General features: G+C 37.9%; 1 pseudogene; it reads left to right on the top strand.

Moving 5' to 3' along the window:
* The first annotated feature begins 6,344 nt into the window (after positions 1–6,344).
* On the top strand, positions 6,345–7,297 carry LOC145521304 (hydroxyacyl-coenzyme A dehydrogenase, mitochondrial pseudogene; annotated as a pseudogene).
* Positions 7,298–13,323: the final 6,026 nt, after the last annotated feature.

Below are 13,323 nucleotides of genomic sequence, written 5' to 3' on the forward strand. Positions count from 1 at the left end.
GCCTTGGGTGCCACCCTGCAGCCCAACCCGCTCTGACTGTATTAAGATGCGGCTTCAGACTGAAAAACCCGTGGAAGAAGCTTGCAGAAATTCTGGAATGCTGTCCCCCAGCTCCCCTGCTTGTTTCCCTGCCCACCCAGCCTCAGGGAAGGGTGATGTCCATCAGGGCAAAGCTTCTAGTCCTCCAGAGTAAATCAAACCATCTCCTTTTGTTCCTGAGAGGGCAGGAGTGGGGATGGGAGTAATATGTCAGGGTGGGGACCCCCATAACATGACTCAAAACAAGTAAGGCAACTTCATAGAGATCCCCCAAGCTTCAGGGAGTTTCAGAAAGTGGTAGGAGGCCTTAGAATGCCCTCGAGGCTAGCAAGGGAGCAGTAAGATGATCTCCATGCTCCTCTAAGGGCAAGGGGGTCTCTGAATTGGAAATACTGAGTTATTTGCCCGGATAAAGCAAGCTGCATTCTTTCTCAGGGATGTTAACAGCTTACTCGCTCTCTCTTCCCCAGCTCTCCATCAAACCCTGTCTACACAGCACAGTGTGGAATAGGAGTCCATGACAATTCATTTTTGTATAGGAGGTTAGTGTGGATGAAGGCAGGAACCAGGAAGTACTCTCAAGGATGCTTCCCTGGTGGCTCAGATGGTAAAATCTGCCTGCAATGCAGGAGACACGGGTTTGATCCCTGGGTCAGGAAAATCCCTGGAAGGAGGAAAGAGCAACCCACTCCAGTATTCCTGCCTGGAGAATCCCATGGACAGAGGAGCCTGGTGGGATACAGTCCCTGGGGTCATGAAGAGTCAGACAGGCCACAAAGAGTCAGACACAACTGAGCGACTTTCACTTCACTCAAGGATGCCAAGGTACCACTGTGCCTCTTCCAGGCTAGCGCTGGTTTGCTGTTCTTCCAACAGAGGCGACTTTCATGAAACTAAAGATGTCACTTTTTTTCCTAAAACCATAGTTACTTAGATAATTTGATCTGCTCCCTCTGTTTCTCCAGTAGGGCTTCCTTGGAAGCTCAATGGTAAAGAATCTGCCTGCCAGTGCAGGAGACGCAGGTTAGATCCCTGTGACAGGAAGATCCCCTAGAAGGGCATGGCTACCCACTCCAGTCTTCTTGCCCGGGAAATCCCATGGACAGAGGAGCCTGGTGAGCTACGGTCCATGGGGTTGCAAAGAGTCAATCATGACTTAGAGACTAAACAACAAAAACAATAACAACAAAATTTCTCCAGTAGTGCTGTGCCTTGTGATTTACAAGGGCTTCAACATTCTTGTTTCATATTGAAAAACCCTTATGCAAATTCTGCCAGCAGCCCAGCAAACTAAAATTTTTGCATTAATGCTCCATATTATTCACATACAAAAATTCCATTTAAATCTCATTAAGCTTGTGACATAAATCCAAACAAACTAGAAAATGCCCCGTGAAGGTGGAAAAGTGACATATGTTTTCCAGTCCCCTGGCAGAACAAGGCAGAATGAAAAAAAAAAAAAAAAATGATAGAGGTGCTCCCCGTTTGGGACAATACACCAATGGACATATGTGTTACTTTTCTGCCTTTAACTGTTTACAGCCTTCCTGCTTTTATCTCAGTACCATTTAAATGAAGTATTCGTCAGCAACTGTTTCTGGTAATGTGACGGACGTGATTCAGTGAGACTGTGAGCTGTGTTTCTGAAAACACAGCAGTATCCTGGGAAAATCATAAAAGGTCTGTCTGCTAACGGCATTTTTTGATTTCCCCCTAGGCATTTCTTGGGGTTCGCAATATAATTTATCTGTCATGTAGTATTAACAATATACCTTTCAGGGACTTAAAGATTAGTGGGGCCCCTGAGCTGCCTGTCTCAACTTGCCGAACACTGAATGTCCTTCATGTCATCATGTCTCATCTCTAATCCAGTTTTTCCTTGAAAAACAATTATAGTAATATCCGCAGGTTATAGCAGCTTTGCAATAGTGCCCGGCACTCTTTAGGACCACTGCTAATTACCAATTATTCAACATTTTAATTCTGTAATGTTTAGTTTAGAGATTTGGGGGTTGGGGAGGATCAGCTTTGGCCTTTTGCAATTGCAAATCTGAGTTTATCTTCCCTCTTGGTGTGAATAAGCATGAGTTCAGACTGGTATGTTGAATGACACTATTACAATACCATAATCATTTACATATTTTCTCAAAAAAATCGGATTTGGACAAAGCTTTCAGCAGCTGCTGGAATCTCTCAGAAGACTTAATAAGAGTCTCTAAAAAGATATGAAAGCCCTCGCCTGTTGAAAGTAGAATGGAGTCTTTAGCCAATGTTTACAGCTCTCCAACCACACTTGCCAAGCCTTCCAGGGCTCCACCAGGAAAGATGACATGGTTGTTTCCAGCACCCACTCCCTTGATCTAGCTCTACACCCCGTGGTTATCAAGAGCTACACATACACAGTTCCCCCTTCCCATGCATTTTAGAGAAAGAGAAGTAAAGAGACACAGAGCGAGAAAAATGGAGAGAGTAACCAGATAGGTAAACATGGGGAAAGAATCGAGTCTCGCACGCCTACCGCCCAAAATGCACTGCCTTCACCTGCGTGGCTCCTACGGGTCCCTTCTCCACTGCAACGCGGGTCCCCCAGCTGGCCTCTCCCCACCCCTCCCACCGCATACGGGTGGCGCCGTCTTGTGATGCACCGGCCCTGCGTTGTACACGCTTCACACCCCTCAGCTTGTCATCCTGAAGGCAGAACAGGGAGGACCATGACACCACAGCCACAATGCCTGGGTTTGGATCTCAGTTCTGCCCTTTACTGAGTAATGCTGGGCACGTGACACTGGGTACTTCCCTCTCTCTGCCTCAGTTTTCTCATCAGTAAACTAACTGGTTATGTAAATACGTTTTTTAAAAATATTCAGGAAATAGAAAGGGCTCGTTAAGTGCACCATATTATTATTTTACATAAACAATTGTCTCACTCCGCTGTTGGACTGGAAGTCAGTAATGTTAGGAACTCAGTTTTGCTCAGTGCCTAGCTTAAAAGATACTGATGGTGAATAGACAACAGTGATCTGAAAGCATTTTTGTAATCTGTTAAAATGCACATTTTAGATATCTCCCTACAATGCTTTTTAAAATTTTCAAAAAATGTTACTGAGTTCTAATTGACATGTAAAAATTACATACATTTAAAGTGTACAATTTGACAAGCTCTGACATAGGTAAATATCCATGAAAACATCATCATATCAAGACAGTAAATCCTGAGGGAGAATCCCAAATAATCCATGTTATTAATTTGCATTGTCAAGAGTTTTTTACATAAATGTGCTCATCATTATGTACTGATATTTGTGTGCTTCTTTTACTCAGCATACTTATTTTGCAACTCATTCATATAGTTATGTACATCAATATTTTGTTCTTTTTATTGCTGAGTGGTATCATACTGTATGAATTATGTCATAGTTTGTTTATCCATTGTTGATAAATAATTGGGTTGTTTCTAGGATTGGGCTATTACAAAATATCTGCTAAGAACATTGAACATATACCTTACTTTCTCTCAAGTGAATACCCATTAGTGGAATGGCTGACCATTACATAATAGGTATAAGTTTTAACTTTTTAACAAACTGCCAGACTGCTTTCCAAAGTTGTTGGGACATTTTACATTTCCACCAGCAGTATATGAGAGTTCCAACTCTTCTACTTCCTTGCTAATACTGGATATGGTCAGTGTATTTAATTTTTCATTCTAATAGGTATGAAGTACTATCTTTCTGTGACTTTAATTTACATTTCCCTAATGACTACTGTTGAGTATCTTTTCATGTGCTTATTGATCATGCATATATGTTCTTTGGTAAACTGTTCAAATCTTTGTACAATTTTTTAATTGGGCTGTTGTCTTACTGTTCAGTTAAAAGATAAATCCTAGGCATATTAAATTTTTAAGAGTTTATTTGAGAAAAAAATCAATTCAAATCAGGCAGCACTTTAACTTGAAAGTAGGAGCACTCCCTCTGCAGAAATAAGAGGAAAGACTTTTATAGAGAAGACGCAGAATCAAAGCAAGGATATTATTTGATGGGCTATTGCTTAAGTGTTGGGCTTCCCTGTGGCTCAGTAGCAAAGAATCCACCTGCAATTCAGGAGACACAGGTTCAGTCCCTGGGTCACAAAGATCCTCTGGAGGAGGGCATGGCAACCCACTCCAGTATTCTTGCCTGGAGAATCCCATGGACAGAGGAACCTGCTGAGGCTGCAGTCTATAGTGTCACAAAGAGTTGGACACGACTAAGTGACTAAGCATGTATGCACACACAGCTTAAGAGTTTACCTTATTCTGAAAAGGCTCGTTGATTGGCAGTCCTTAGGTTTTTATTTCTTAACCTTGAGGCGTTTGTAGGCTTAGGTTTTGGTTTGCTTACATAGGTTGCTAAGGTATTAGAAGCACCTCAATCTAATGGCCTCCTTGTTCACTTTATTTAATAATTCCCCCATTCTGGACATCTTTGCATACATGAGAAATTGACCAAAAATTTGTTATTACCAACATTCTCACTCACCATCAGGGTTGTTTTTGTCTCATCGTGAAGCTCATAGGTTATAATATCAGATTCATGGAAAAATTGTCTTTGCTGTTCATCTTGTTTCTGTTTGTCCAGGCACAGAGAGACCATCTGATTCACTGCTGATGGCTGCAAATGGGTATTTAAGACCCTTGAGAGAATACCATGCACCAGAGAGACTACAATGATGACTATCAGGAGGATGAAACCAACAGACTGAATTACTCTCCTTAGCCAGAAGCCCTTATGAACCAAATCAGTTCATTATCAAACAAATCAGGAAATGTACCTGAAGGAGTGTGAACTTGATTTAGCCAAATGGTGTTTTTGTTCATTTTTTGTATTTTGCTACAGTACCAGAGGTGTTGATGCAGGCAAAGCAGGTGATATCTGCCACCACACAGACTCCTCCTTGTTCAGCCAGTAAGTAATCTAAAGCAATCTGATCATCTAAAACCACCTTAGCAAGAAAGTCTAGTGACTTCTGTTGTACAGATGTGGCCTTAGCAATAGATTCAATGATAATTCAGAGTTAAGGTGTATTTTCTGCCCAAGCATTGACAAAGAGAAAACACACTGGGAAAAGGCAAAAAGAAATAAAGGTTTCATATTGAAGATGAAAATCTTGCTCTGTGATCTTCGGAAAGCTGTCTACCTCAAGATGCCATCTGCTTCTGAGGAAGAACCTCTCTAGTTAGTTATAATATTAGTGCTCCAGTTGGTGTACAAGTCCAAGAATCTGTAGAAGCCATTTGTAATTGGGCAGTGCAGACACAAGGTTCAAGCCTGACTGCAGTCTGAATAGTGAGGAGGACCAGGTACAGTCCTTTCCAACAAAGTTCAAGGGCAAATATTGTTATTAGTGATTCCAAATCAGAAGGTGGGAGAAAGGTCGAAACATTAGTTTGGAAAGTCATAGCCAAATATTTGAGGAAATTAGAATAATTCAGGATCTAGTTTGGTTTACAAGTATATGACAAAACAATTAATAGGACCAGAATTTAATATCCACAAGACTGTGCTATAGTTTCCTATTGAAACTTAATATTCTTTTCTATACAATCACCATCATTTCTATCAGATACTCATAGTAAGACTAATTTATTTTAAATTTGACCTGACTATTTGCATAAGTGAAGCAAAAATAGTTACTGACCCTATAGACTTTGTTTAAATCATCTTTGCTGGAACTTTTCATGAGGAATCTCAAATTGGACTTTTAAAATCTCTTGAGGCTAAGAAGCCAAACCCAGAATACCATCAGACTTTGCCTGTGATCTCTACAGAGAGATAGACATAGAGAGATTTGGGTTAATTCCACTTTTCACAAGGTCCCCAAAATATCCTGAGAGTTTTAGGGCTTCCAGGAAGTGACCTTTCTTCCTCACTTTTAAGGCTTGGAATTCTGTAAACTAGTTTTCCAAGGGGCTTTATTGTTTCCAGAAATTATATAGTTCCTTCATATGTGATTTTATGCACATCATTTACAGAGATGACATTCCAGTCAAAGTCTTGGTAATGTAATCAGTGTTTCTAATTGTGTCCTCTTATACGTAAAACAAGTTCCTATTAAACTTATGCAAATAACTATATTACCCTGAAAATAAGAATATTCAATAATTTCCTGAATTCTGGAAGTATCAGGTAGGAAAAAAAATTAATGTTTCAATTCTGTTAACGAAAGTATGTGTGCCAAACTACTATAATTCATAGATAGATTAAGAGAAGAGGGATCTTTCTCTGCCAGGTCTTGTCCCTGTTGCTGCCTTCACCATCTGCACTATGGCTTTCATAACCAGGCAAATAGTGAGCTCCATGTCCTCCTCCTCCACTGCCACAGCCTCAGCAAAGAAAATCCTCATCAAGCACGTGACAGTCATTGGTGGTGGGCTGATGGGTACTGGCATCACCCAGGTTGCTGCAGCAACTGACCACACAGTAGTACTGGTGGACACAGGACCTCCTGGCAAAATCTAGAAAGGGAATTGAGGAAAGTCTTCAGAAAGTGGCCAAGAAGTTTGCAGAAAACCCCAAGGGTGCTGATAAGTTTGTGGCGAAGACCCTGAGCAGCATATCAACCAGCATGGATGCAGCATCCGTGGTCCATAACACAGACCTGGTGGTGGAGGCCATTGTAGAGAATCTGCAGGTGACGAATGAGCTCTTGAAGAGGCTGGACAAGTTTGCTGTGGAACACACAATCTTTGCCAGCAACACTTCCTCATTGCAGATCACAAGCCTAGCCAATTCCACCACCAGACAGGATTGATTCACTGGGTTCCATTTCTTCAACCCAGTGCCTTTGATGAAGCTTGTGAAGGTCATTAAAACACCAATGACCAGCCAGAAGACCTTTGAATCTCAGCTAGACCTAGCAAATCTCAGCTAGACCTCAGCAAAGCCCTGAGAAAGCATCCTGTTGCTTGCAAGGGCACATCTGGGTTTATCATGAACTGTCTTCTGGTTCCATACCTCATAGAAGCAGTCAGGCTGTATGAACAAGGTGACGTGTCCAAGGAAGACATCAACACTGCTATGAAGCTGGGTGCCAGATACCCCATGGGTGCATATGAGTGTCTGAATTATGTTGGGCTGAATACTATGAAGCTCATTCTGGATGGTTGGCATGAAATGGACTCAAAGCACCCCCTGTTTCAGCCCAGCCCATCCCTGAATAAGTAGCAGAGAATAAGTTTGGCAAGAAGACTGGAGATGGATATTACAAATACGAGTGAGAACCTTCTCTGGCTCCAGGATGAAGCCCCGTAAGCACATACCAGCAGCTCCCCAAGTGACCGATCATAAGAGACTACTATCAGCATCCATATGACCAAAAAATGGACAGAATTTTTTTGGAAGAAAAAATTGGAAGAAATGGACAAACTCTTAGAAAAGTATAACCTTCCAAAACTGAACCAGGAAGAAATAGAAAATCTTAACAGACCCATCACAAGCACAGAGACCGAAACTGTAATAAAATATCTTCCAACAAACAAAAGCCTAGGACCAGCTGTCTTCACAGGTGAATTCTACCTAAAATTTAGAGAAGAGTTAACACCTATCCTACTCAAACTCTTCCAGAAAATTACAGAGGAAGGTAAACTACCAAACTCATTCTGTGAGGCCACCATCACCCTAATACCAAAACCTGACAAAGATGCCACAAAAAAAGAAAACTACAGGCCAATATCACTGATGAACACAGGTGCAAAAATCCTAAACAAAATTCTAGCAAACAGAATCCAACAATATATTAAAAAGATCATACATCATGACCAAGTGAGCTTTATCCCAAGGATGCAAGGATCCTTCAATATTCACAAAGCAATCAATGTGATACACCACATTAACAAATTGAAAGATAAAAACCATATGAATATCTCAATAGATGCAGATAAAGCCTTTGACAAAATTCAACATCCATTTATGATAAAAAAAAAAACCCTCCAGAAAGCAGGCATAGAAGGAACATACCTCAACATAATAAAAGCCATATATGATAAACCCACAGCAAACATTATCCTCAACGGTGAAAAACTGAAAGCATTTCCCATAAAGTCAGGAACAAGACAAGGTGCCCACTCTCACCACTGCTATTCAACATAGTTTTGGAAGTTTTAGCCCAAGTAATCAGAGAAGAAAAAGAAATAAAAGGAATCCAAATTGGAAAAAAGAAGTAAAACTCACAGTGTTTGCAGATGACATGATCCTCTACATAGAAAACCCTAAAGACACCACCAGAAAATTACTAGAGCTAATCAATGAATGTAGTAAAGTTGCAGGTTATAAAATTAATACACAGAAATCCCTTGCATTCCTATATACTAACAATGAGAAAACAAAAGGGAAATTAAGGAAACAGTTCCATTCACCATTGTGATGAAAAGAATAAAACACTTAGGAATAAATCTACCTAAAGAAACAAAAGACCTATATATAGAAAACTATAAAACACTGATAAAAGAATCAAAGATGACACAAATAGATGGAGAAATATACCATGTTCATGGATTGGAAGAATCAATATAGCAAAAATGAGTATACTACCCAAAGCAATCTATAGATTCGATGCAATCCCTATCAAGCTACCAACAGTATTTTTCAGAGAACTAGAACAAATAATTTCACAATTTGTATGGAAATACAGAAAACCTCTAATAGCCAAAGCAATCTTGAAAGAGAAGAATGGAACTGGAGGAATCAACTTGACTGATTTCAGACTATATTACAAAGCTACAGTCATCAAGACAGTATGGTACTGGCACAAAGACAAAAATATAGATCAATGGAACAAAACAGAAAGCCCAGAGATAAATCCACACACCTATGGACACCTTATATTTGACAAAGGAGGCAAGAATATACAATGGAGAAAAGACAATCTCTTTAACAAGTGGTGCTTGGAAAACTGGTCAACCAACTGTAAAAGAATGAAACTAGAACACTTTCTAACACCATACACAAAAATAAACCCAAAATGGATTAAAGATCTAAAAGTAAGACCAGAAACTATAAAACTCCTGGAGGAAAACATACGCAAAGCACTCTCTGACATAAATCACAGCAGGAACCTCTATGACCCACCTCCCAGAGTAATGGAAATAAAAGCAAAAATAAACAAATGGGACCTAATTAAACCTAAAAAAAAGCTCTTGCACAACGAAGGAAACTATAAGCAAGGTGAAAAGACAGCCTTCAGAATGGGAGAAAATAATAGCAAACAAAGCAACTGACAAAGAATTAATCTCAAAAATATACAAGCAGCTCATGAAGTTCAATACTAGAAAAACAAATGACCCAATCAAAAAATGGGCCAAAGAACTAAACAGACATTTCTCCAAAGAAGACATGCAGATGGCTAACAAACACATGAAAAGATGCTCAACAACACTCATTATCAGAGAAAAGCAAATCAAAATCACAATGAGGTACCATCTCACGCTGGTCAGAATGGCTGCTATCAATAAGTCTACAAACAATAAATACTGGAGAGGGTGCGGAGACAAGGGAACCCTCTTACTCTGTTGGTGGGAATGCAAACTAGTACAGCCACTATGGAGAACAGTATGGAGATTCCTTAAAAAACTAGCAATAGAACTGCCATACAACACAGCAATCCCACTGCTGGGCATACACACCGAGGAAACCAGAGTTGAAAGAGACACGTGTACCCCAGTGTTCATCGCAGCACTGTTTACAATAGCCAGGACACGGAAGCAACCTAGATCTCCATTGGCAGACAAATGGATAAGGAAGCTGTGGTACATATACACAATGGGATGTTATTCTGCTATTAAAAAGAATGCATTTGAATCAGTTCTAATGAGGTGGATGAAACTGGAGCCTATTATACAGAGTGAAGTAAGTCAGAAAGAAAAACATCAATACAGTATACTAACACATATATATGGAATTTAGAAAGATGGCAACAATGACCCTATATGCGAGACAGCAAAAGAGACACACACGTAAAGAACAGACTTTTGGACTCTGTGGGAGAAGGCGAGGGTGGGATGATTTGAGAGAATAGCATTGAAACATGTATATTATCATATGTGAAACAGATCATCAGTCCAAATTCCATGCATGAAACAGGGCACTCAAAGCCGGTGCACTGGGATAACCCTGAGGGATGGGATGGGGAGGGAGGTGGGAGGGGGGACATATGTACACCCGTGGCTGATTCATGTCAGTGTATGTCAAAAACCACCACAATACTGTAAAGTAATTAGCCTCCAATTAAAATAAATAAATTAATTTTTTTTTTTTTAAAGAGAGGAGGGATCAGGCAGGGGAAAAAAATAAATGTTTCAATTCTGTTAACAAAAGTATATGTGCCAAACTCCTATAATTCATAGATAAAGAGAAAAGAGGAAAAGATTTCCTTAAACTTAGAAAGCCAAAACATTAAAGAAACAGCAATCTTTCTAACAAAACCTCATGAAAACTTACAATCATCCTTATCTCTTCAGTCAATCCATGGTTATTAATTCTTGTGCTTGAATTCAGTTTTTCCTATAAGGTTCTAGAAATTATTACCCAGTTCAGTGATATGATCATAAAGTTATCAGAAATCTGTATTTGAGGATATTTAGCAGAGTCCTTTCAATAAATCTCTCTGAAAACAAAGCACTTCTATAAAAACATGAAAATAAAACAATAACTGTCTACAAAAAACTTTGAAAAAAACAGCAATGGTTAAACATATGATGAGAGTTTGATATATAGGTATAGTTATTTCTATAGCATACAACAGTTTAAAATAATAATTGAAGAATGAGAGTTTTGACAAATTTCTATGAACTGCAATTTCTGGAATATCTGTATTAGTAACATATATCCATACACATATAACCTGAGGTTTATCATCACTTCTTATTTGATAATGCCTCTTTAACATACCAAATAAACCTAATAAACCATTATTAACATACCAAATAAACCTCATCAGTTCAATATCTCTCTTAAACAAGGTAAGACACAAATCCTTTGAGATTTCTCAGTGACCCCCTAGGAATTCTCAAAGTTAGTTTATTGTCAAAAAGATACCAATTAGAATTTGATCTGGGGAAGTTGTCAAAATGGCAAAAGGTTTTCATATTTGATTATGTAAAACCACGGTAATTATGAAATAATACTCAATTATCTATTTAACCAAAGTGACAGTAGAAGATCTTAAAGGCAAACACAGAAGGTTATATGGTTGTTTAAAAAAAATTTTTTTTTCTCTTAATATTGAGAAAACTTAGTTCTCCCAAGTAATCGAAGACTTGATAAAGTCAGAATGAAGTCTAGAAAAATTACTTTGGTAAGACACTCAAAATCTATGCTTTTCAAGCAGACTGCTCAAAGGGTAAAGAAAAACTCTTCCAGAATTACTGTCAAGAGCACACCAATAGTCCAAAGAAACTGTTCTTTTAACATAGAGACAATCAAATTCTAATTTTGTACCAGGATATTTTTATATTAAGACTCATTCTTAAAACATTGAAATAAATCTAACCCAATCTTAGCCATCTTGACCATTCATAAAATTTCTTTTCCAAGACTCCTTTTCCGTCAACCTTCTATAATATTTTTATACTCATTCAAGTTATTGTCCTATATTTTTTCTTCCTTCTTAGTCTGGAACAACCAGTCATCCTACTTAGGGCAAAACAGTTTTTTCCCTTAACAACAACAACATGCCGTTTATACCTTGGCTTATCCAAAAAATGCATTCTACTTTTCTTGTGTACTTTTCATACATAGTTATTTCCCTTCATCCTTACTATTTCTAGAAGTTTTAATTACATGTATTGATTATAATTTTTATCTGTCAGAAACCAAAATATCTTAAGTTCCTCTAACAAAATACCAAAAGTAGATTAACTTATGTTCAGTAAGTAATGCTTCAGTATTTTATCTTATTTGGAAACAATCTAGATATCCAATGAATATGCTTTATTTAACTTAATATAACTTTAATGTTTCAAGTTACCAAAAAGATTTTGGAAATTATTATTTTTATGTAAAGATAGCATAAAACATAATTATTGTTGTAAAGTCTTTAAATAAACTTTTATCTTATTTACTCATATTTAAATTTCTTATTCTTAACAATTACATTTAGGTTACTCATAAAAACTTCACGAGACAGTAAACAATCATCATCATAAGTAATTTTTCTTGCTGACAAGCTTTATAACACATAACATGAGCTTATCTGACTTTTGGTAAATCCAAGTAGAATAAAAGTTGCATCTCTGCATTATATTTAATTTCGATAACTCTGAAGACATGCCTATTTTAATTAAAGCAACACTTAAACCAGTTTTTATTTGCCAAAGATTATTCCAAATCATGAGAACTTGAAAATCATTTGAGTTATTTTCTATAATTCTGAGGGAATACTTAATTTATATACATGCTTATTTTTCCTTAAGCCAATTTAGTAGAGCTCTTTTACAAATTTTGGAAACACCGTCTACGGGTAGAAAAATCACACATCTATAACATACATATATAGACATACATAAACATACAGATAGACCCAAACAGAGATCTTACAGATTTCATTTTAAAATTTTAGTCATGAGACAAGTACAATAATGCAAAACTCACTAGTTATAAAAAAAACAGGTGGATCTGAATTGTGTTTCAGGAAGATGAAAATAATTTGAAGTTTCCTGCTCAAAAGGCTTAAGCTTTTTACTAATATTTGCGGAGAAGACTTTTAACAATTTTTATTCACCTAGTTTCCAGATAGCTTTCTTTTTCCTTCTGATAAGAATTACCCCACAGAAGTTTGCATTTCAAAGAGATGGCTCTTGGTTCTTAGAGAAGATCTGGTAGAACATTTACACCTCAAAGGCACAGAGAAAGGATGTAAGTGCCTCCAAAAGGACTTTTGTTTCCTAAGTCAAGACCTTTTTACAATATCTGCAGACCTTTGAGATGAATAGGGGATATTTGGGGATTGGTAAAAAGGATAGGTGAGCTTTGAATTGCTCCTAGAGCTACAGTTCTGTTCTATAGAGTTCATTTGTAAGGCAAGTACAGTTGTTTTTAATTCTTCAAAGAATTGAGTTGCATCCTGGATGATATCAAGGAATTGTCCCACCCACTGAACTGTATCTTCAATTTGCTTATATATAACATAAAAGAATTCCATCTAAGATGGAAATCAAAAGATTTCTGTGTTCTAGATTTAGAGTTATGTGTCTTTGGAATGTTTCAGTAAATTCTTCCACAATGGCTTCAAAATGTTTTGTTTTGTTTT

This window comes from Giraffa tippelskirchi, chromosome 9 (assembly GCF_054371585.1).
Source record: "Giraffa tippelskirchi isolate mGirTip1 chromosome 9, T2T-mGirTip1v1.2.pri, whole genome shotgun sequence".
Taxonomy (NCBI): domain Eukaryota; kingdom Metazoa; phylum Chordata; class Mammalia; order Artiodactyla; family Giraffidae; genus Giraffa; species Giraffa tippelskirchi.